This window comes from Marmota monax, unplaced genomic scaffold, assembly GCF_021218885.2.
Source record: "Marmota monax isolate L192 unplaced genomic scaffold, Marmota_monax_Labrador192_F-V1.1 WCK01_AAM20220418_F8-fsc00013, whole genome shotgun sequence".
Lineage (NCBI taxonomy): Eukaryota > Metazoa > Chordata > Mammalia > Rodentia > Sciuridae > Marmota > Marmota monax.
Window position 1 is genome coordinate 19,168,822 of NW_026692202.1, and position 23,578 is coordinate 19,192,399.

The following is a 23,578-nucleotide window of genomic DNA, read 5'->3' on the forward strand; positions in this document are numbered from 1 at the left end:
CCCGTTGCCCATCATTGTTTTCCAATTTGCCAATTCCTTTGTCTCTTATCACAAATGCCAGAAGGTCACACAGCTGCTTGGTCTGTGATGTGATAGGTTTTCTTTACACAGCAAGAGTCTAAGGTTTGCTTTTGCCGTTTTCTTGCAGATTTATAATAATGTTGCCTGGTGCCAATATCTCAAAGCCACTACGTTCAAGTCTCCTGACAGGCAAAATATTCTAAGAGGAGACCTTCAAAAAAAAGTCCCTAACAGGCATTATGCACAACCCGCCCAGAGACGGCCCCCAGGCCCCCAGGCCCCCAGAGCCTGTGGTCAGGCAGCACCACCAGTCATAATAATTAGCTTTGCTCTCATTGCTCCAAATCCTGTGTTGAAGGGATTGTACTCACATCCGGGGGTCTGTCCTCCCTGTTGTACATCATGTTCTGTTTCTGGAAAACTGCGGTCAATTCTTTGCTGGCGAGATCATTCACTTCCTAGGGCCATCACTCCCAGTGGGTCTGCAGTGATTTACCACACAACGCTTGCAAGCCCTTTTTTCCTCTTTAGTCTCCTCTGCTGACGACGCTGGCCACACTACATCTAAAGGCTTAATAAGACATCCATTCAGCTCGAAAGGTTTTGTGGTTTGCCAGCCTGATCATCACTGCTTCTGAAAGTGTTGGGTCTTCAGATTTTGTTGGACTGCTTCCTCCTGCCGGCAGAGGACCTGTAACACTGCCTGGATCGAAGAGCCAGGCAACGATTCACAGATCAGCAGAACGTTTCTGAATGATGCTCGGATGACGGAGAAACAAAGTTTGTGTTCTTTGAGCAGTAATGCAAGAAAGGAGAGAACATGCAGGAAGGGCCAAAATCTGTAACAAACCGTCTTCATAATAGCAAAACGTCTTCCCCTGTGGGCCCCAGGGAGCCTTGTGGGCTCCCAGGCAGGGAAGCTCTGTATAGTGACTGGGCAACACGGGAGACGGGGTCTGGCTGAGCAGCCATCCCTGGTGCTTGCAATCCAGTTTGCCTTACAAACTCTCCTCCACAGTCTCCATGGTGGAGGGGGAAGGGAGAAAAGGAACCCTTCATAAGCTTTTACAAGTGCTGCAGGTGGCACACAGCAGGTGTGCCCTTGTAGCCCACTTGTTGAAGCAACTGAAACTTCCCACCTGGAGGGATCATAGGAAGGAAGAAGGCTTTTGTTTTGGCTTGAGTCAGCATCCACACATTTCCCCCTATTTTTTCTAAAGATGGCATCATTGGCCCAGAGATGGGAAAATTACTCTGTCAACATAAACCTTCTGACCCTTTATCCCCCTAAGGCTAAGAGCTCTTGTGGGCAATGGACTAGGATTCTGCTTTGGCCATTCTTTGGCTTATACCAAGGACAAAACAGGCTGGGACTCTGGCCAGTGCATTGCAGAGAAGATGAATTCCAATGGGGAAATAAATTGCCAATAAAATAATAAAAGCTTTTTCTCCCACCTTTTTCTGGTACTGAGGACTGGACCCATGAGTGTTGAACCACTGAGCTACACCCCCAGTCTTTTTTTTTTGGAAACAGTTTTGCCAAGTTGTTTAGGGCCTCCCTAAGTTGCTGAGGCTGGTCTCAAACTTGCAATTCTCCTGCCTCAGCCTCCCAAGAATCTGGGATTACAGGCCTGGGCCACCACACCCAGCAAGCTTTTTCTCAATACACAAAACTTGTACCAGTTACCCCAAAGCAATCACTACTAGAATACTGTGATCACCACTGGAAGAAAAGTGAAGTTACAATAGAGGTGAATGTGATTTAATCCTCACTTTGAAGAAGCTCATCACCTGGCCACCAACAAGCCACAATTAGGGTCCAAAAGAACAGGTGACAGAAAAGACAAACCAAGTACAACACAAACACAAAGCAGAGTGGCTTGTTTCCTCAAAGTTCCCAGAACATTTCCTCCTGAGAATGTCTACTCCCACAGGTAGGGACCCTTAAAAACTACCCACAGGGACAGACAGCACTGACCGCTCATGAAGCCTGGTGTCCCAGAGGGTTATCTGCAAAAAGAAAGGAAATGACAGAGCAGAGACACTCCTAGCAAGCTTCTGACTCACTCTGTACACCCCACCCACCATTACAAAGCAACATGTACATCCAAGTACACTAACTCTTCTCTTCTGAATCTGACACCTACTGAATCTTTGAAATAATCATCCTTGCAGGAGGCATAAAAAGTTTGCTGTACACAATTCACAATAGCTAAACTGTGGAGCCAACCTAGATGCCCTTCAGTGGATGAATGGATAAAAAAAAAGTGTGGCATATATACACAATGGAATATTACGCAGCAATGAGAGAATAAAATCACGGCATTTGCCAATAAATGGATTGCATTGGAGAAGATAATGCTAAGTTAAGTTAGCCAATCCCCCCAAAAAACAAATGCCAAATGTTTTAACTGATATAAGGAGGCTGACTCATAATGGGGTAGGGAGGGGGAGTATGGGAGGAATAGATGAATTCTAGGTAGGACAGAGGGGTGGGAGGGAAAGGGAGGGAACAGAGGATTAGCAAGGATGGTGGAATGAGATGGTCATCATTATCCAAAGTACAAGTATGAAGACTCAAATGGAGTGTCAACATACTTTGTACACAGATATGAAAAACTGGTATATATGTGTAATAAGAATTGTAATGCAAAAAACAAAGTACATGTATAAAAGCATGAATTGGCATGAACATACTTTATATATAAAGATATGAAAAATTGTGCTCTATGTGTGTAATAAGAATTGTAATGCATTCTGCTGTCGTGTATTTAAAAAAAAATAAGTTAAAAAAAAAAGTCTGCTGCAGAAGAAGTTGGATAACACCTGGAGGCTCTTGAGGAAACCTTGGACATACCCTCTCATTAAAAGCTGCTTACAGGTATAAAAATCACACAGGAGAAACAATCAAGAACATGAAGAGAGCCTACAGAATGGGGGAAAATCTTCGCCACCTACACTTCAGAGCCTTAATCTCCAGGATCTATAAAGAATTCAAAAAACTTAACCTTAAAAAACAAAACCACCACCACCAAATAAATAAATAACCCAATCGATAAGTGAGCTAAGGAGCTGAATAGACACTTCACAAAAGAAATACTTTTGGTCAACAAATACATGAAAAAATGTTGAACATCTCTAGCAATTAGAGAAATGCAAATTCAAACTGAGATGAAATCTCACTCCAGTCAGAATAGCAATTTTCAAGAATACAAGCAGCAATAAATGTTGGCAAGGATGTGGGGGGAAAAGGTACACTCATACATTGCTGGTGGGACTGCAAATTAGAGTAACGACTCTGGAAAGCAGTATGGAGATTCCTCAGAAAACTTGGAATGGAACCACCATTTGATGTGGTTATACCACTCGTTTTATATCCAAAGGACTTAAAACAGCATACTATGGTGATGGTGCCACATCAGTGTTTATATCAGCTCAATTCACAATAGATAAATATGGAACAAGGCAGGTCCCATCAACAAATGAATGGATAAAGAAAATGTGTATATACACCATGAAATATAACTCAGCCACGAAGAATGAAATTATGGAATTTGTTGGTAAATGGATGGAGACTGTCACATTAAGTGAAATAAGCCAATCCCATAAGATCAAAGGCTGAGTGTTCTGATATGTGGATTCTAGCTCACAATAAATGGGGAGGCAAAGAAGAATACAAGTACTTTGGATTAGACAAAGGGGAATGAAAGGAGGGAGGGGGAATGAGAATTGGAAAGTTAATAGAATGAATTGGATATTACTTTTCTATGCTCATATATGAATACACAACCAATGTAATTCCATATCATGTACAACCAAAAGAATGGGAAGTTGTATTCCATATATGTATGTCAAATACATTCTACTGTCGTGTATAAAAAGAATAAAATTTTAAAATCACATAGGAGGAATAGGGATGCATCACTGAATAAAGATATAAACAATGAAAGGCTTATGATGTAGAAATCTCCTTTCTTCACGCAGGATAATAACTTATTGAGTGACCAGCACTGCTAGACCACCAGAGCCTCCAAGCTGAGGCTCGGCACGCCCATTGCTTAGCAAATTACCACATGCACTGCTCAAACTTAAGTCCAGCATCATCCCTGCTGGTTGTTCATCCATCCCCACTTTCCCCAAGATGATATGATCATTTACTAATCTGTTACATACAGTATTCTATAGGCTCTGGCCATGGCCTGAATTGTATCTCTCCAAGTCCTCATGGTGAAGCCCTAACTCCTAGTGTGGATGTATTTAAAAATAGGAGATGATTAAGGTAAAACGAGGTCATGAGGATGGGACCCTGATCTGATACGATTATGTTGCTGTAAAAAGACACCAGAGAGTTCACACGCAGATGTGCCTTACCAACCTCCCTCCCTCTGCAGTAGAAAGGCCGTGTGAGCCCAAAACAGCCATCTGCAAGCCAGAAAGAGCCCTCACCAGAAACTGCTCTGCTGGACTTCAACCCAGGACTTTCAGCCTCTACAACTGGGAGAAAATAAATCTGTGGTATTGTGTTATGGTGGCCTGGGCACACTATGACAGCTACTCTCAAAGTGTAGTTGCTGTTACTGGTACAAGGTCTCCTGGATAGACTGAACTTGAAGGCAGAAGTCAATTTCAGTCATCTTTTCTCCCTAGTGCCTGGCTTGGTGCCTGAAACAAAGTTGGCCTTTAATGTCCATTAAATGGACAACAGAAAAACTAACAACCAGTCACTTTTTATAGTTATTAATTGAGTCTGTGGATTCCAGAAGAAAGAGGAGGAGTGGGTGCAGTGGTAAATGCTGATAATCCCAGTGACTAGGGAGGCTTAGGCCAGAGATCACAAGTTCAAGGATGGCCTCAACCACTTAGGGAGAATCTGTCTCAAAATTAAAAAAAAAAAAAAAAAGGACTGGGGATATAGATCAGCACCCCTGGGTTCAACCCCCCAGTACAAAGACAGACACACACACACACACACACAGAGGGGGGTATCCACCTAAGCAGTTCATCTTTTCCCTTTCTCAGATGAGGCAATCTATGGCTTCAAACCCTCTTAAAGATAAAAGAAGGATGTGTCATTCTCCTTTCTCCCTTTCTCCCAAAAATAGAGGCCCACTGGTCTTGTGGCCAGAATAACTGCTCATCTCGTGGCAGCATTAGTGACACAGGTCTGTCAGCACTGACGCATTGGACAGCACCACAGCCTCTTGGAATTTTCTTTTCACCACCCTGAAACCCTGCTGGGCAAAGCCAGAAATGCTAAAGATGATCAAAATAGCAACACCAAATAACAGCAAAACTGTCACTGCACAGTATCTCTCACATCATAGCTCAGCTCCTGGCCACTCCTCAAAACTCTTTGATCTGGCTTCTTTCTGCCCCCATTTTTTTTCCTACTAAAACTTTGTTATTTATTTTGTAGTGTACTAAGAAGAGATGGGCATAAAGAGCTCTGGAAACTGGGAGAGAAATAACTCCTGCTTAGTGGCTGAGGGAGAGGAAGTCCGTGAAGTTTTCACAGGGAAGGTGTTGGAGACTGTGTAGGATTTTGTTAGGCAGAGGAGTAGGGAAAACCCAGGCAGAGGTAACAGGAAGTACAAAAAGCAGAGTGGCCTGAAAGAACATGGAGTAAGAAAGAGGAGTAAAGAGACAATCTCAATTGGAGCTTCTAATACAAGGACAATGACCAGATGTTAGAAAATGGAAATATTTCACATCATGCCAAAGAAACTGCACCGTCTTTGTGACTGGAGCTCTGGAGACTGGTGAGCACAAGAGTGACTAGTCATATTTTTGCTCTACTTGGAAAGCAGACACACTGAATTAGATTAATTATAATTATGGGTTTATGCTACACCCTCAAGGTGACAAGCATGTGGCTTTTTCTTCTCTCATTTACTCCTTTTATTCTTTCCCTTCTATTTCAATAGACTTCTATAGAATAATCAGGTTTATAGAAAAACTGACCTTCATCCATGGATGTTTGGTACATCAATGAGTTGGTATTGACACATTGTCTAACTAGTGTCCAAAGTTTATGTTAGGGCTCACTGTCATACAGTTCCATGGGTTTTTCCATGCATGTGCCATTAAAGTATACAGAATACTTTGATTGTCCTAAAAATCCCCCGTGTTATATCTATTCATTTCTCCCTACCCCACTTCCAAAATCCTGATCTTTCCACGGTCTCTCTAGTTTTGTATTTTCCATAATGCCATATAGCTAGAATCATAGTATTCAGATTGTAAAAGAATACTGCTACGTCAAAGAAACCAGTCTCTAAGTGTCTTTTTGTAGTTTGACATCTCATTTCTTTATAGTGATAAATAATATTCCATTGTATAGATGCAACATAGTTGATTTCCCATTTATATATTGAAGGGCTTTTTGGTTGCTTCCAAGTTTTGACAACAATGTATACAGCTTCTATAAACATCCATATGCAGGTATATTGTGTGGACATGTTTTCATCTTATTTGGGTGAACACCCAGAAGTAAAGTTGTTGGACCATACCACCCAACAGTGCTTAGCCTTGCAAGAAACTGCTGTACTATCTTCCAGTATGGCTGCAGCATCTGCCTTCCTACCAGCTAGTTTTACATTGACCTAACTGCCAGAGGCAATGGTAACTTTTTGCTCTTCTCACTCTTTCTGTTGCATTAGACACTGCTACCATCCCTCCATCAAACTTCCTTCTTTCCTTGGTTTCTGTGACCCACTCTCTCCTCCTACCTTAGGCTGTTTTTCCTCACTGAAGGGCTTTTCTTTTGCTGGTGCCTTAAATTTTGAAGATCCCAGAGATTCTTGGTTATCTTCTCTGCTTGTTTTCTTCTTTAGAAGATCTCGGTACTTCCTTTCCCTGCTGCCCACATCCTCTTCTGCTGCCTAGATACAGATTTCTCCAAGTCTTCTTTAGCCTTATTCACTTTTTCTGAAGCTCTATATTTAAACACTCAGCTACTCAACAGGCATTTTACTTGGATGTCTCCTATCAACATGTTCACAACCAAAACCCCATCCTTCTCTGCAAATCTGTCCTTTTCTTGTGTTCTCACCTTGGTAGGGCGCTGTTAAGGGTTTGAATATGATATATTCCCCAAAAGCTGTGCTCATGCAGGAATAGTCAAAGCTAAAATGATTGTATTATGAGAGCTGTAACCTAATGAATCCATTTTAGTTTGAATGAACTGACTGGGTAGTAACTATAGGCAGGTAGGGTGTGACCGGAGGAGGTGGGTCACTGGGGTCATGCCCTGGCAGGGTTGGTCTTCCTGCAGCCCCTCCCACTTGCTGTCATGAGCAGGGCAGTTTTCTACCCACATGATGTCTGCTCCTTGGAGTTAGGGTTTCAGAGGTCTCAGTCTTTTCCTCCTCCAAGTTGTTCCTATAAAGTATTTTGGTAACAGCAATGAAAAAAGCTAACCAAAATGGACTCTATCTTATCTAGCAACCTATTTTGCCTAATCTCAAACATTCTTGCTTCTTCTTCCCCTTTCTCTACCCCCACATTCAATAAAAGCACCAAACCCCGATTTGAGACAATAAGGCATGGAGATTTTAAAAAAGAAGAAGAAGAAGAAGAGGGAGGGGGAGGGGGAGGGGGAGGAGGAGGAGGAGAAGAAGAAGAAGAAGTTTTAAAGATAGTCCCTTGTTATGTTGCCCAGACTGACTTTCAACTCACAGTCCTCTTGTCTTGGTCTCCTGAACAACTTGGACTTTAGACATGAACCACCACATCCAGCTAGGGCAAGTTTCTCAATGATTCTAAGCCTACTTCTGTGTTATACAGAAAAAAAAAAATAACAGTTCTTATCAGGTGGTTACAAAAGATTGAATAACATAATGCACATACCATATACTGAACTTGGTATATAGTATGTGCATTATGTTAGTATGTGCTTGGCACACGGACAGTTGACCTAGCACGTGCAAGGTGCTGGGTTCAATTCTCAGCACCACATAAAAATAAAGGTTGGGCTGGGGATGAGGCTCAAGAGGTAGCGTGCTCGCCTGGCATGCGCAGGGCACTGTGTTCGATCCTCAGCACCACATAAAAATAAAACAAAGATGTTGTGTCCACCGAAAACTAAAAATTTAAAAATTCCCTCTTTAAAAAAATAATAAAGGTATTGTGTTCAACTACAACTAAAAAAAAAAAAAAAAAAAAAAAAGATGAGCATTGTTCAGTAGCTACTTCTCTGCTTGTAACCAAGGGCTCACATTTCCCCAGAATGAAGTCCAGTGATACTCAAATCCATGCGGGGTCTGGATCCAGACTCTGTCACCAACCACCTCTCCTGATATCCCCCTCCCTGCATCCTGCACATCCTGCACCCTCTTGGCCATAAGTGTTTAGAAAACCTTGAAAGCACCACTATCATTTTTGCTTAGAATTCTCTTTAGATCATCTCCCCGGCTCCTCCTTATCCTTCACATATGATTCAAAGGGGTCCTCATCTCAGATTTCATTGCTCTTCCATCCTCCAGGTTCACAAGGGTAAAATCACCCTCAACTCAAATTATCAGCTGTCACTTACTTGGGGCAACTTTCTTACTCTCAACCCACCTCCTTATGTGTAAAATAGAAAGTGTGACAATTTTTACCCATTGTATAATGAGGCCAGTATAAAATAAGAGGTTTTGGTTTTTTTAATCCCACTGGAGTTAGTTACTAGACTGGACTGCAATTGTGTGGTGTCAATATTGTTGGCCTCTCTTCTTGCCTTTTGATTTGAAGGATATCTCCCTCTGCCCCTCCTAAGGAGACTGCTCTAGCCAGAGAAGTCTCTGCAGCACTAGAAGCTAGGCAGGAGAGATGGTGAGGAGTCGTCTAAGCCAATCTCTAGAACAAAGAGCTGGATGAAGAAAGCCACGCAGGACAGCAGATGGAGCAAGAGATTCTGGACACTGAGGAATGTGATGTGAGAGAATATGGCTTGGGAGGCTGAGTCAAGAGGATTTCGAGTTCCAAGCCAGCCAGGCAGCCTCAGCAATTTAGTGAAGCCCTAAGTAACTCAGTGAGACCCTGTCTCTTAAAAAAAAAAAAAAAAAAAAAAAAAAAGGCTGGGGATGTGGCTCAGTGGTTAAGCACCCCCTGGATTCACTCCCCAGTACCAAAAAAAAAAAAAAAATGAAAATTGTTATGAATTGGATTTCCTTTAACTTTTGAGATAAATAAATTAATGATTAAATTACTTTAGGCTGGAGACATAGCTCACTGGTAGACTGCTTTGTCCAGCACACCAAAGGCCCTGGGTTCTATCTCCAGCACTCCAAAAACTTCATTTTAAAAATCACTTTTGGATATCAGACTATACTTTGAGTATTTCCATACCATCACAGGACCTATGAGACCGAAATTCTTTATAGGGTTACCCTGGTTGTCTTTACTCTCAGCCTCTGGCATCCCTAGCAGAGGGGCTGTGCTTCAGTCTCATCTTCAGCTCAATGCAAGCACACAGAATGGCACAAGGCATGTGGCAACACATGTTTATTGAATAAGTAAACATATCTGCTGGATTATAATCTCCTAAGAGCAAGTGCTTTCTTTTATTTTCCCTTGTTTTCAAATAATAACACAAGCTATAGCAAGCTGGTGAAAACTCAAAAGATATATCCATGTCCTAATCCCCAGAGTCTGTGTTAACATATATGACAAAAGATGTGATTGTTAAGGATCCTGAAGCTAGGAACGTACACTGGATTGTCTGGGTAGGTTGTAAATGAATCACATGTGCACTTAGAAGAGGCAGAGAGTTTTGAGACAGAGGGGGAGGAGTCAATGTGACCCAGACACAGAGCTGGAGTGATGGGATCACAAGCCAAGGAACAGGTGGTACCAAAGGACAGAAGACGCAAGAAAAGATTCACCCCTAGAATTCTCAGGGGGAGTGCAACACCTTGATCTCAGACTTCTGACCTCCAGAATTGCAAGAATATTTTCTATTGTTTCAAGCCATACAATTTGTAATAATTTCTCATAGCAGCTACATAAACTAATACAAATGCCTTATACATCAGTGGATACCCAATACTCTGTCAACTGTTGGTCTCAGTCACTTACAATCACGGCTGTGCTTTCTTTTTAAAGTCACTCACACCCCCTCACACACAACGTCATGGCCAACAGCCAAAGCAGCACTTTGTTACAGCAGCATTTACAAGGTTGAAATAACAGAAGATCCATCTCTATTGTCAAGGGTTGTCAGATTCCAGGGGCTAAGTCATTCTGGCTACCTATCCCTTTAAGTAATTTTATATGTGCATTTTAAGTTTATACATCCATTTTCTATGTACTCCTACATGTCTCCCTGCATACATTGCTTCATACATTTTTATATTACCACATATACAATGATTCTTGCTCATTCCTTCGGGAAGGAGAGGACACAATGGGGAAGCACTTGATAACTGACATGATGGCAGGAGAAGTGGCTCGTGACAATGGGGGTGCAGACACTCCCTAGCCGACAGCCGACTCAGACTCAGCATCTACCCACAAGAAACACCACTGAACTGCAACAGAGTCGCATAATTTTCTGAGTCTGTACCAAAAGCATGAAGAAAACCATGAAGCTGCTCTGCTAGCCAGGAATTAAATGTCTGAATGTAACCCTACAAACACTGTCCCAAATATGGCAAAGTGGTTGATATGAGTGTCTGCTTGGAAATAAATGCCAACTGTGACTCTAGTTTGATTTTCAACAGTATTCTCCTACTGCATGATCCTCAGAGGACACAGCCCTGTTTCTGGGGCTAGAGGAGGCCTACAGGCCAGGAAGCCCAGGGAGACCACACAATCTCTCCCAACTATACACACTTGCTTCTGTTCATCAATGTCTACTATGTGATCCTGCAAATATGATTATTTCTAACTATCCTAGACCTGGTTTCCACTCCAGAGGTCCCCTTTTATCCAATATGCCTTCCAGTCAAGTATTTCTTCACATAATATCCCAATACCAGAAATTCCAGATGCTGATGCACAATGCTCCTCCCTGTCATTCCCCCCAACAAACATGACCTCCTCTAAAAGCTGAAACTATCCACAAGCACATCTAGGTCAGGAGTACCATGTTAGCATAAGAACACATCTCCTGTAAGGGCACACAGCATGGTCTAGAAACATCAATACTGTATCAGCTCTCTACACCATCACTGGTAACATTTCTACATCATGGGTCCCCCTTCTCAACTCTGTGCCAAGGTTGGTTGAGGCAAGGGAGTGGGTAGAAGCAAGAAGAAAAGGTGTTTTTAAAAGTCCACCCACAAAAAGTGTGGACCCTGGTAAGGATACATTATTAACCTTCTTGCTTCTTAATGTCCTTATTTGTAAAATAGGGTTAATAATGGTAGCTACTGACTTTGTAGGTTAGCAAGAAGGATTATCCAAGGATGTAGATAAGCACTTGTATGTTAGTTGGCTCTTTCCTGCTGTGACCAAAATAACTGACAAGAACAATTTAAGAGGAAGAAAACTATTTTGGTTCATGGTTTCAGAGGTTCAGTCCATGGTGGGCCAACTCCATTGCTCTTAGCCCAAGGTGAGGCAGAACATCATGACGGGAGGGAAGACGACAGAATAGAGGAGTTACTTCCCTGGCAGCTCCATGGTATGAATCCAAGAAAAGCAGAGAGGCAGCTTCTCAGTAAGGTGAGTGAATGAACAAAAATTAGGGAGCTGGGGTTATGGCTCAGTGGTAGAGCACTTGCCTCATACATGTGAAGCACTGGGTTCAATCCTCAGCACCACATAAAAATAAAGATGTTGTGTCTATAACTAAAAATTATATTTAAAAAATTAGGGGGCAAAATTACTGAATTTTAAGACTGGAAACTCAAAACGGATTGGGGACTCAGGAGATCAAATGTTATAAAGGAAGATTCCCCAGCCCCACAGACATGGCAGCAGCTGGAGGATGAACAGTCCCTCTGCAAATACAATAAAGCAATAAAAGAATTAAAGAAACTTCCATTCTCAGGAGGACTGAGGCATGTTGGGGGTACAGAGTTTAGAGATGAGAGTCACTACCCAACTAAATGGCTGCATAATATCCTTGTATAGGAAAGAAGCCACCATCTCTCCCTGAAGTGTGCAGGGGCCACCAGCAGCTGGGGGAGCCAATTCTGGCAGACCCAAGTCTGGCTCCAAAAACAAGCGGGGCAAACCCACGCCGTGTGACAGAGAGTGTGCCTAAGTGAACAGGGGAAAATCAAGCATGGAGAGAGGTTTATACAGGAGAATACTGGCTATGGAAACCCACCCACCTTCCCCCTTCCAATCTGGCTTCTTGCAGGATTGGCTGGGAGAGAAGCAAATGACTGGGAATTTGAAAGGGCAAGAGACCGAGTTTGGAGACTAAATCAGAACAGGAATCGTGGGGTCCGCAGGTGATACAGTCACCTAAGAACTGGCTTCTACACCACAGAAGTGGAACCCAAAGGAGATTCTTGGGGTGCAAGTCTTCCAGAGCAATTGATAGGCCCCAGAGGTGTGCTGATTTAAAATCTCCATACTAATTGTCATTCAGTGAAGACTGGAACATACCTAAGCCTAAACCCTGCCTCCAGGATTAACCCTCTCACCTAGCAACTCTACCCTGAGGGTGGAGAAGCATCAAACTCCTGACAACCCCACCTAAGTGCTGAGAAGGGAACCTGAGATACTTTTGAACTCCAAATAAAACTTGAGATCTTCTCTCACACTTCTACCATTTTGAAACCAATTATTTTTCATGCATCAGTTTATTGATGACTAGAATGTCTGAGTTTTGTTTTGTATTCTTTTATTTTTTTTTATTTTACTTTATAATTTTCCCCTCTTATCTGTTTCCCTTGATTTTCTTTTCTCCTAACAGCCAACCTCTATTGTTCCCTCTTTCACTCTTCCTTTAATTTTTTACTTCTATCTTCTCCTCTTCCTTATAAACATCACATCCAATGTCACTTCTATTCTCTCTCTGTCCACTATTTGAAATTATAAGCCCTTTTGCAAACTGTTTTTCTTATAGGCAACAAGTGAACATATCATTTCTGTTTATTGTGACAGAACTGTAGATGTCTTAGTAGGAGCTATCTGGTTTAAAGCTGCATATTGTTTGTATTGGTTATTGTTATTACTCGTCTCCCCCTTAATGGAGACGTTCCAGAAATTTGCAGTTGCTGGGAGCCATTAGCCAAGTAGGTATGACAATTTCCTTGCCAGCGTACCCCATGTTGCAGTGACATTGCATGTAGGTGACCTTGCTCAAGGACCAGGGCGGATTAGGGTGTTCCCGGTTTAGGATAATCGGGTTTAGGGCGTTCCAGGTTTAAGATTATTCCTGCTGGGAATAGGGCGTATCCTGCTGCCTGAGTTCCCCTTGAGTTCTCACGGGATTCAGACAGTATTTTTTGGGAGACAGAAGCCCAGTGGGTGTGGATTTGGGCAGAGAACGTGGATTTCCCCAGAACGTGATTGTAGACGGCTGGTGTGAGTTCGGGAATAAAGAGTTGCTGTTTGAATCTACAAGCTGTGTGGTGGCTCGTGATTGTGTGCCCAGCCAGACTGCGGCATTTGTGCCCAGCCAGACTGCGGCATGCAGTGACACTATAAGTTTATAGGGTAGAAACTGTACTGCCTCAGATCCACACTAATATAAGGGTAGACAAACATGAAAAAACAAGGGAACAAATCACCCCCAAACAAACCAAGATGCCCAATAATAGAATCCACTGACACCACAGTGGAAGAAATGTCAGAGAAGGAGTTTAGAATGTACATAATTAAACTGATCCGTGAGGTAAAGGACAATGTAAGGAGTGAAATTAGAAAATTCAAGAGGTAAAAGATCACTTCAATAAAGATTCTGAAAAGAAATCAGGCAGAAATCCTCTGGAAAGCCATCACCAACAGACTAGACCCCTTGGAAGATGGTTTCAGGCAATGAAAAAAAATATATAATCTGAAAAATAGAGTTGACCACAAAGAGAAAGCATTAACAGACCATGAACAGAATTTCCAAGAAATATGAAATAACATGAAAAAACCAAATTTAAGATTTATCGGAGTAGATGAAGGCATGAAGATACAAGCCAAAGGAATACAATTTTTCAGTGAAACAATATCAGAAAAATTCCCAAACCTAAAAAATGAAATGGAAAAATCAGATACAGGAGGCTTGAAGGACCCCGAATATACAAAATTACAAACAGACCCACACCAAGTTACATTATAATGAAAATGCCTAACATACAGAATGAGGATAGAATTTTAAAGGATGCCAGAGAAAATTTTCAGATTACATTTAGAGGAAAACTCACTCAGATCTCAGCCAATTTCTTAAGTCAGACACTCAAACCTAGGAGGTCTTGGAAAAATATATACCAAGCTCTGAAAGAAAATGGATGCCAACCAAATATACTATACCCAGAAAAACTGAGCTTCAAATTTGAAGATGAAATAAAAACTTTCCATGATAAACAAAAGAATTCAGAACTAGAACGCCTACTCTACAGAAAATTCTCAGCAAAATATTCCATGAAAATGAAAAAAAATGTGAAAACCAGCAGAGGAAGGAACTACTACAGAAATAATCAAAGGAACAATTCAAACTAAAAATCAGAAATAAAAATGACCAAGAATACAAATAATATCTCAATAATAACTTTGAACATAAATGGCCCAAACTCAAACGACAGACTGGCAGATCAGATTAAAAACCAAGACCCAACAATATGCTGTCCAAGAGACCCATCTCATAGGCAAAGACTTCCTTAAAAGAATTATACATTAACAAGACATATCAATCAAATATTTATGCCCCAAACAATTGAGAATCTATATACAAACAAATCCTTCTCAATTTCAAGAGGCAAAATAGACCACAACATGATAATACTGAGTGACTAACATACCTCTCTCACCACTGGATAGATCTTCCCAACAAAAACTAAAAGAAACTAAAGAACAATATAATATAATCAACAATTTAGATTTAACAGTATTTCATCCATCAATGATTGTATACATTTTCTTCCCAGCAGCACATGGATCCTTCTCTAAAATAGACCATATCTTATGCCACAAAACTCTTAGCAAATATATAGAGGTGATACCTTGCATTCTACCAGATCATAATGGAATGAAATTAGAAATCAACAATAAAATAAAAAATAGAAGCTATTCTAACACCTGTAGACTAAATAATATGCTATTGAATGACCAATGGATAGCCAAAAAAAAAAAAAAAAAAAATCAGGGATGAGAAAAAAATACTTGAAGTAAATGAGAATAGCGACCCAAAGTATCAATCTCTGAGACACTATGAAGGCAGTTCTAAGAGGAAAGTTCACTTCATTGAACTCATTTATTTAAAAAATAGGTTATTTGGCTATTTCCTAACTTCACATCTCAAAGCCCTAGAAAAAAGAACAACAAATCAACACCAAAAACAGAAGACAGGAAATAACTAACAGAGTTAAAACTAATGAAGTTGAAATAATTCAAAAAAATTGACAAAACAAAAATTGGCTCTTTGGAGGGAGGGAGAAATTTATAAATTCTTAGCTATGCTAACAAAAATAAAGAGAAAAAAATCAAATTACTAAAATTTGTGATGAAAAAGGAAATATGACAGACACTACTAAAATACAGAAGATAATTAGAAACTATTTTGAAAATGTATACTCCAATAAAATAGAAAATATCAAAGACATCAACAAATTTCTAGAGACATATGACCTAACCAAACTGAATCAGGAGCACATGCAATTTAAACAGATCAATTTCAAGCAATGAAATAGAAGATGCCATCAGAAGCCTACCAACTAAGAAAAGCCCAGGACCAGACAGATTCTCAGCTGAGTTCGATTAAGACCTTTAAAGAAGAATTAACACCAATGCTCCTTAAATTATTTCATGAAACAGAAAAGGAGGGAACCCTTCCAAACTCATTCTATGAAGCTAGTATCACCCTAATAATAAAACCAGTTAAGACAGACACATCAAGGAAAGAAAACTGCAGACCAATATCCCTGATGAACACAGACGCAAAAATTCAAAATTCTGGCAAATCACACATAAAAATATATTTAAAAATAGGGCACCACAATTGGATGAGGTTTATGTCAGAGATGCAAATTTGGTTCAACATATGAAAATCAATAAACTTAATTCATCCCATCAATAGACTTAAGAATCATGATTATCTCAATAGATGCGGCAGAAGCAATTGACAAAATAAAACATCTTTTCATGTTCAAAACACTAGAAAAACTAGGAATAGTAGGAACATTGTTAAAGTTATCTATGCAAAACCTAAGGCCAACATCATTCTACATGGAGAAAAATTGAAAGCATTTCCTGTAAACTGGAACAAGACAAGGATGCCCTCTTTCACCATTTTTATTCAATATTGTTCATAAAACTCTAGACAGAGCAATTAGACAAAAGAAAGAAATTAAAGGGACAGGAATAGGAAAAGAACAACTACGCCTATTTGCCAATGACACAATTCTACATTTAGAAGATTTAAAAAAATCCACCAGAAAACTTGTGGAATAAATGAATTCAGCAAAGTAGCAGAATATAAACTTAACACCCATAAATCAATTGCATTCCTATACATCAGTGATGAATCTACTAAAAGAGAAATTAGGAAAACTACCCCATTCACAGTAGCCTAAAAAAGAAAAAGTGTGGGAATCAATATAACCAAAGAGGTGAAAGACTTCTACAATGAAAACTACAGGACATGAAAGAAATTGAAGATCTTAGAAGATGAAAAGATCTCTTATGCTCTTGGATAGGCAGAGTTAGCATTGCCAAACGGCCATACTACCAAAAGCATTATACATATTTAATGCAATTCCTATTAAAATCCCAATGACATTCTTTATAGAAATAGAAAAAGCAGTCATGAAATTAATTCGGAAAAATAAGAGACCCAGTACAGCCAAGCAATCTTTAGCAAGAAAAGTGAAGCAGGAGGCATTACAATACCAGACCTTAAATTATACTATAGAGCTATAGTAACAAATGGTGCTGGGAAAACTGGAAATCCATATGTAGCAAACTGAAATCTTTCATCCTGCACAAAATTCAAAGTGTATCAAGTACACTTTGAGCATTAGACCAGAGACCCTGTCCCTAATCAAAGAAAAAGTAGGCCCAACTCTGTCATGTCAGCTAGGAACTGACTTCCTTAACAAGACTCCTAAAGCCCAAGAAGTAAAATCAAGAATCAACAAATGGGATGGTATCAAACTAAAGCTTCTTCACAGCAAAGGAAACAATAAAAAATGTGAAGAGAAGGCTACAAATGGGAGAAAAATCTTTGCCACCTGTACCTCAGAACATTAATCTCTAGGATATGAAAGAACTCAAGAAACTTAACACCAAAAAAAAAAAAAAAAAAAAATCAGTAAATGGGCAAAGAAACTGAACAGACACTTTAAAGAAATATGATCAGACAAATATATCAAAAAATGTTCAACATTTCTAGCAATTAGAGAAACGCAAATTAAAACTACACTGAGATTCATCTCACTCCAGTCAGAATAGCAATTATCAAGAATATAAGCAGCGGGGCTGGGGATGTGGCTCAAGCGGTAGCGCGCTCGCCTGGCATGCGTGCGGCCTGGGTTCGATCCTCAGCACCACATACAAAGATGTTGTGTCCGCTGATAACTAAAAAATATTGAAAATTCTCTCCCTCTCTCCCTCTCTTTTTTAAAAAAAAAAGAATATAAGCAGCAATAAATGTTGACAAGGATGTGGGGAAAAAGGTACACTCATACATTGCTAGTGGGACTGCAAATTGATACAGTCACTATGGAAAACACTATTGAGATTCCTCAGAAAACTTGGAATGGAACCACCATTTGACCCAGTTATCCCACTCCTCAGTATACCCAAAGGACTTAAAAATCAGCATGCTATAATGATGCTGCCACATCAATGTTTATAGCAGTTCAATTTACAAAATCTAAACTATAGAATCAACCTAGGTACCCTCAGTAGATGAATGGATTAAAAAATGTATATATACACAATGGAATATTACTCAGTCATAAAAAGAAATGAAATTATAGCATTTGCTGGTAAATGAATGGAACTGGAGACTATCATGCTAAGTGAAATAAGCCAATCCCAAAAGCACAGAGGCCAGATGTTTTCTGATATGCAGATAATTCACAAGAAGAGGGTGAATAGGGAAGAATAGAATAATTTGCATTAGGCAGAGGGGTATAAGGAAAGGGAAGGGGAATGGAAATAGGAAAGATGATAGTAGAATGAATCAAACATTACTATGTGCATATATGATTACATGACCAATGTAATTCTATATCATGTACAACAAGAATGAGAAGTTATAGTCCATATATGTATGTCAAAATACATTCTACTATCACGCATAATAAAAATTTAAAAATAATCAATTCATCAAAGAGGTTCATTTATGGACCTTCAATCTATTCCTTTGTTTTATGTATCTGTCCCTTTGTCAGTATCACATTATTTTGGATGCACATTTGTACCAACTGAAAATTTAGAAACATGAATCCCCCAACTTTTCTATTTTTCAAGATTTCTTATAGCCACTTATTGTCTCTTACGATGCTATATGAATTTTAAAAACAACTTGCCCATTTTTTGAAAGAAAGCAGTTGGAATTTTCATAGGAATTGCATTAAACTGTTGATCTATTTGGGGAACATTGCCTTGAGAATAGTAAATATTCAATTCAGGAACATTGATGATATTTGCATTTATTGAAGTCTTTAATATCTTTCAATGTTTTATAATTTCCAGTTATAAACCTTGAGTCTCGCTAAATTTATGTTTAAGTAGTCTGCTATTTTTATACTATTTTCAATAGGAAGATTTTATTAATTTCGTTTTGAACTTGTTCATTGCTATTGCTAGAAATAAAACTGATTTTTCTATTTTGAAAAAAGAATGTCATGACAGACAGGGACAGTGGAAGATGACAGACGGGATAGTGGAAGAGCTCCTTTGCATTCATGGTCACCAGGAAGCGGGGGTTTGGGGGGGGGGGGAAGAGACACAGGGAAGATGCGCCCTTCCTATATTAACACAAGAGCTTTTTGGGGACATCTCACATCCAAACCACAGCAACTTGGCACAGAGAAAGCACCCAGTAAGTAACTGGACATATGTATACTTGCATGAAGCCAACAGGAGACTAAATTCTCCATTTAGATTTCCAAGTCCTTTCCAGCACTGACTCCTCCTGAGTCTATTACACTGTCACCTCTTGTTTATAGTTTCCTAAGGATAAAGTCTCAGGGAGACTTTGGGCTCTTGGCCTTACTCAGCGTTCAGCAGGGACACAGTGTTTGGCTTCAGCACAGAGCTTTGCGGGATCAGCTGTCCCTGCAGAGGAGGGAGACTGGGACTTAAGTACAGCTGGCCATCAACGAGCCTCTGTGGCTCGCTCTCACACTCAGGTCATCACACATCAATCAGGCACACACAATACATGGCTCAGGAAGATGCACTCAGAGCTTGTGGACTCTGACCCCTCCACCCACTGAAAAGGTAAGGCTTACAGTTAGAGTGGGGACAGGTGTCACAGGAGAGCTCTGCCTGAAGTCAGCTCACTACACATGCAGCCTCTCCCTAGACCTGGTTATTATTTACAGTTATTTCTTAGCTAAGGTGTCCTTCCAAATTGGATCTTGTCCAAACCTTAAGTTTCAGTCATAGAATAACCACGGGCAAGTCTGGTCCACTAGATTCTTTAGCCAATAATTACCTCACATGACCAACACACCAAATTGTTAGATATCAGAAATTACTCAAAGTTAAAATTCTGCCACATCTTTACAAGAAGAGATTCCTAATGTGAAGGTAGTGAGAATAGAAACGACACCGACCTTAAATTGCTTATTATATTCCCAGAATTAGCTCCAGAGATAATTCGTTCCCAAGAGTTTTATGCAATCTTAAAATAGTCATTTCTCTCAGGACAGTCTCATTATTATCGTAGCCAAGTTATTTCTACAATGAAAACATTTAATTAGTTGAGCTCCTGTCTTCAGGACACAACCTGAAGAAATTATTAATTTCAGGAGGTCAAACGAGACATTACAAAGCTTAAGACCCTTCTGTGTCACAGTCCCAGGTTAACCCCTGCCTTCTGATCCTTCTCTCAGAGTAGGGGGCTTGGCTTCCTCTTGGAGAAGAAATCTGGATCCACTACAATAGTCGGTGAAGCTTCTCCCTCCTGGACTGCTTTCCTGCTCCCAGGGGCCTGGGGCAGTCATTTGTGGGGGAAATCCACAGACCCTTTCCTGGAGGACATTCTAGTCCTGGCATCCTGTCGCAAGCTATCCATGGGCTGTGTGTGAGAGCTGTATGCATCTGAGTACATGAGGGGACTGGCCTGACATTACTGCCTGGTTGGGCTGTGCCACATGTGTGTACCTTTGCTTTTTCTCTGCCTGTGATCCCACACAGAACCTGAGATGGGTGTGGCTTTCCAAGATGTCATCCTGCTGATCACAAAACATCACCAAGTAAGACTCCACCCTTCGAAACCCAACCCCTTGCCTTATTTGGGTGGAATATTCTATGAATAGCTTGTCCCCAGTAAATAGGGGGGTTTCAGGGGAGCTCTCTTGCCTCCCTTGCTCCCCTTGCCCTTGAGCATGGGAGCTGAGGTCTCAGAAACATCCCTGAACCCTGAAAAGGTTATTTCTGTGTTAGTGTGGGGGTTTTTTGTTGCTAGCCCGGCCAGGTGACAGCAGTCCTTCCCTTGGGGATTCTCCCCAGCCCTTCACCTAGATGTTGTTTCCCTGACACCATGGAACAGGAATCCACAGGAAACCCTTGTCACAACAGAGATGCAGGGAATTAACACACATGGAGCCACCTGAGACCTGTAACAGGGCAGTCAGCCCACTGTCCCAGAATACTGAAGTCTTCCCAGAGTCTCCTGAACTTACTGGGCCAGTAGAAAAGCCTCTTCAAAGACTTCACCTGGGGCAGCTGCCTCCCTTCTTCAAAGCCCTCTCACCCCAGCTGAGGATTAGGATCTGGCTTCAGTATGATCTACAGGAAGAGAGACCCTGCTTTCAGGGAACTGCTGAACAGCTTCATGCAGAAGGACTTTCAGGACCCATTCTTTGTTGCACACTGACAGGAGCTGGGGGAGCAGGAGGGTAGAGAAGGGCGATGAGCGAATGCCAAGTGAGACTGGCAAGAATTCATCTACATGGGAGCCTTGGGGTTTGGTATCCAGGCACAGACAACCTGAAATTGGTCCTCATACCCTGGGATGGCTTCTTGAAGCCGGAGCATAATAACAACCAAATGTAAATTAAATGAAGATGCTTGAAACACCTTGGCAGAATATTAAGAGGTAAGAAGACTCAAGGTGGATATGCTGGACAGACTATAAGACATCAGAAGAATCCACAATCTGATTATGATCCTAGGAGGGCAAAGGGGTCATTTTCTTCTCTAAAGGGATAAGTTCCCTAGTGAAGGGCACAGGGTCATTGAGAAACTCAACAGTTCTGTCCTGTTGGCTGAGTATACAGAAGACACTTCTATGGTAATGGGCTTTTGAATTAGTAGAAGGTGACAAGATTCCAAAACAGAGGCTAAGTAGTGAAAAACATCAGGATAGATGGATATAAGAACCATAAGTGGCAGTGAGGCCAGAGTGGCAGCCAGGATGCTGTGACTATCAGGGATCTGCAGCAATGGCTGATTGTCCATGGGCAAGTTTGATGGACAACAGTACCCGACTTGTACAAAAAAAGAGCAAGTGAGAGGGAGAACAGAGATGGCATCACCTACTGCAACTCACAGGCTCAGTGCACTGGTTGAGGAGGAGCTAGTCTCCTCAAGGAGGTATCCTGTGGGATCACACAACAAAATCTTACTGGTGCTACAAAGGGACCATCACGTACTAGGATCAGGGGCACTGGGGAAGGTGGAATGCCAGCTCTCTGGAAGACTGCTGTATATTAATCTGAGCTGACTCTGATACCATGGGACCTGAAATGGTGTTGTCGATTTTGAGTAGAGGATTATGGAGTTCAGGTATCAAGTGGAGTTGTGGCCATGCTTGTCTCACAGTGGGTCTGGTAGGTCCACAGAAGCACCTTATGGTAACTTCTCAGTCGCCAAGGGTATGATTCCAATACCTATACTTAGAAACTAGTGGAACCCTTACAATGATTCCATGGTTGAAGAGGAGTCAGGATACTACCTATAAAAGGAAGACCTATAGACACAATTTTTTTAATATAAAGAAAAATATTTTATCCCATCTCTGAAGTAGTTGGCAGCTGTCAATTGTGTAATTACTTCATAGAAACAAAGAAGCAACTGCATGTGCAGGCCCCAAGTTTCATCTCCACCACAATATGGGGGGCATTGGGGAACAGCTGTGTGCAATGGTACACACCTTTAATCCCAGCAACTTGGGAGACAGAGGCAAGTTCGAGGCAAGACGAATGGCAAGTTCGAGGCCGGTCTGGGAAACACAGGGAGACCCTGTCTCAAAACAAACAAAAACACCACTTGATATTGTGTCCCTCCTCCTGGAGGTACACTGACAGATTCATGATGAGCTGGTTGCCAATTCCAGGGGAATATTAAGCACCTCACCCCCTGAACCTTGGATAGTGCCAATTTGTATCACTTGCCCGAGCCAAAGAGATGGAACACTTGCAAGTTATAGAAAGCAGGTTTATTATTTATGGATAAGCAGCAAGGGACACCAGATGCCTAGGATTCATAACAAGCCAGCTCCTTAAGAATCAGGAAGGCTACCCAGGGCAAAGGGAGCCTTGACTGTCCGTGCTCCACCTGAACCACAGGTGGCGGATACTGAAAAGCGGCTCGCCCTGGGTTTTATGCCCCAGGAAATACACGAACCACCAGGCTAAAAAGCTCTAAAGCGCTTTCCAGGAGGACAGGATAGGAGCCTGGCTATTCCTGCCAGTGCCTCCTTATCTCAGGGTGTTACATGCCCAGCACATTCCACAGCTATTCTCGAGACTGCTTGCAGGAAAGCCGAGAACACTGAGCAGCTCCAAGGCCACGCGGAGCACTGACCTGCAGCACAGAACACCAAGCAGAGGAGTCCAGTCCCTCCCCCTGCAGAAAAAGAGCATGACTTTAATCAAGCTCCTAGGACACTTAACTACCAATCTACAGAAAATACGAGCAACAGCAGGACCAACATGTTATGTGACACTGTAAGGATATTCGCTTCTACCTATTGTAATTTTTAAAATTACATTAGTAAATACAATAAAAATTACACTTAAAAACACTTAAATATACAAAATACAAGCCCCAATTGTTTATTCATAGATTCTAGAGACGCGAAAGTATATTCCAGCCAGGCACAATGGTACATGTCTGCAAGTCCAGGGACTTGGGAGGCTGGGGAAGGAGAATCCAAGTTTGAGGCCAGTCTTAGCAAGTTACAAAGACTGTTTCAAAAGGGGAAAGAGGATGTAGAATGCCAGAGCATCTGTGGGTTTAATGCCCAGTACCACATAAAAAATTCCAATAAATATTAAACTGAAAAAGT

General features: G+C 41.2%; 1 protein-coding gene across 7 annotated transcripts in view; it reads right to left on the reverse strand.

Annotated features, from left to right (window-relative positions):
- Positions 1-23,578, reverse strand: part of Ankrd6 (ankyrin repeat domain 6) — a 190,412-nt gene that overhangs the window by 60,776 nt on the left and 106,058 nt on the right. The window contains exon 1 of one of the 7 annotated variants that reach the window (XM_058575701.1): positions 6,750-7,141. The exons of 5 other annotated variants lie outside the window; for them this stretch is intronic. The gene's annotated coding sequence lies outside the window, so the exon portion shown is untranslated. Of the gene's footprint in view, positions 1-392; positions 815-6,749; positions 7,142-23,578 lie in introns of those variants that run through there. One more of the 7 variants, XM_058575687.1, reaches the window with a different exon arrangement.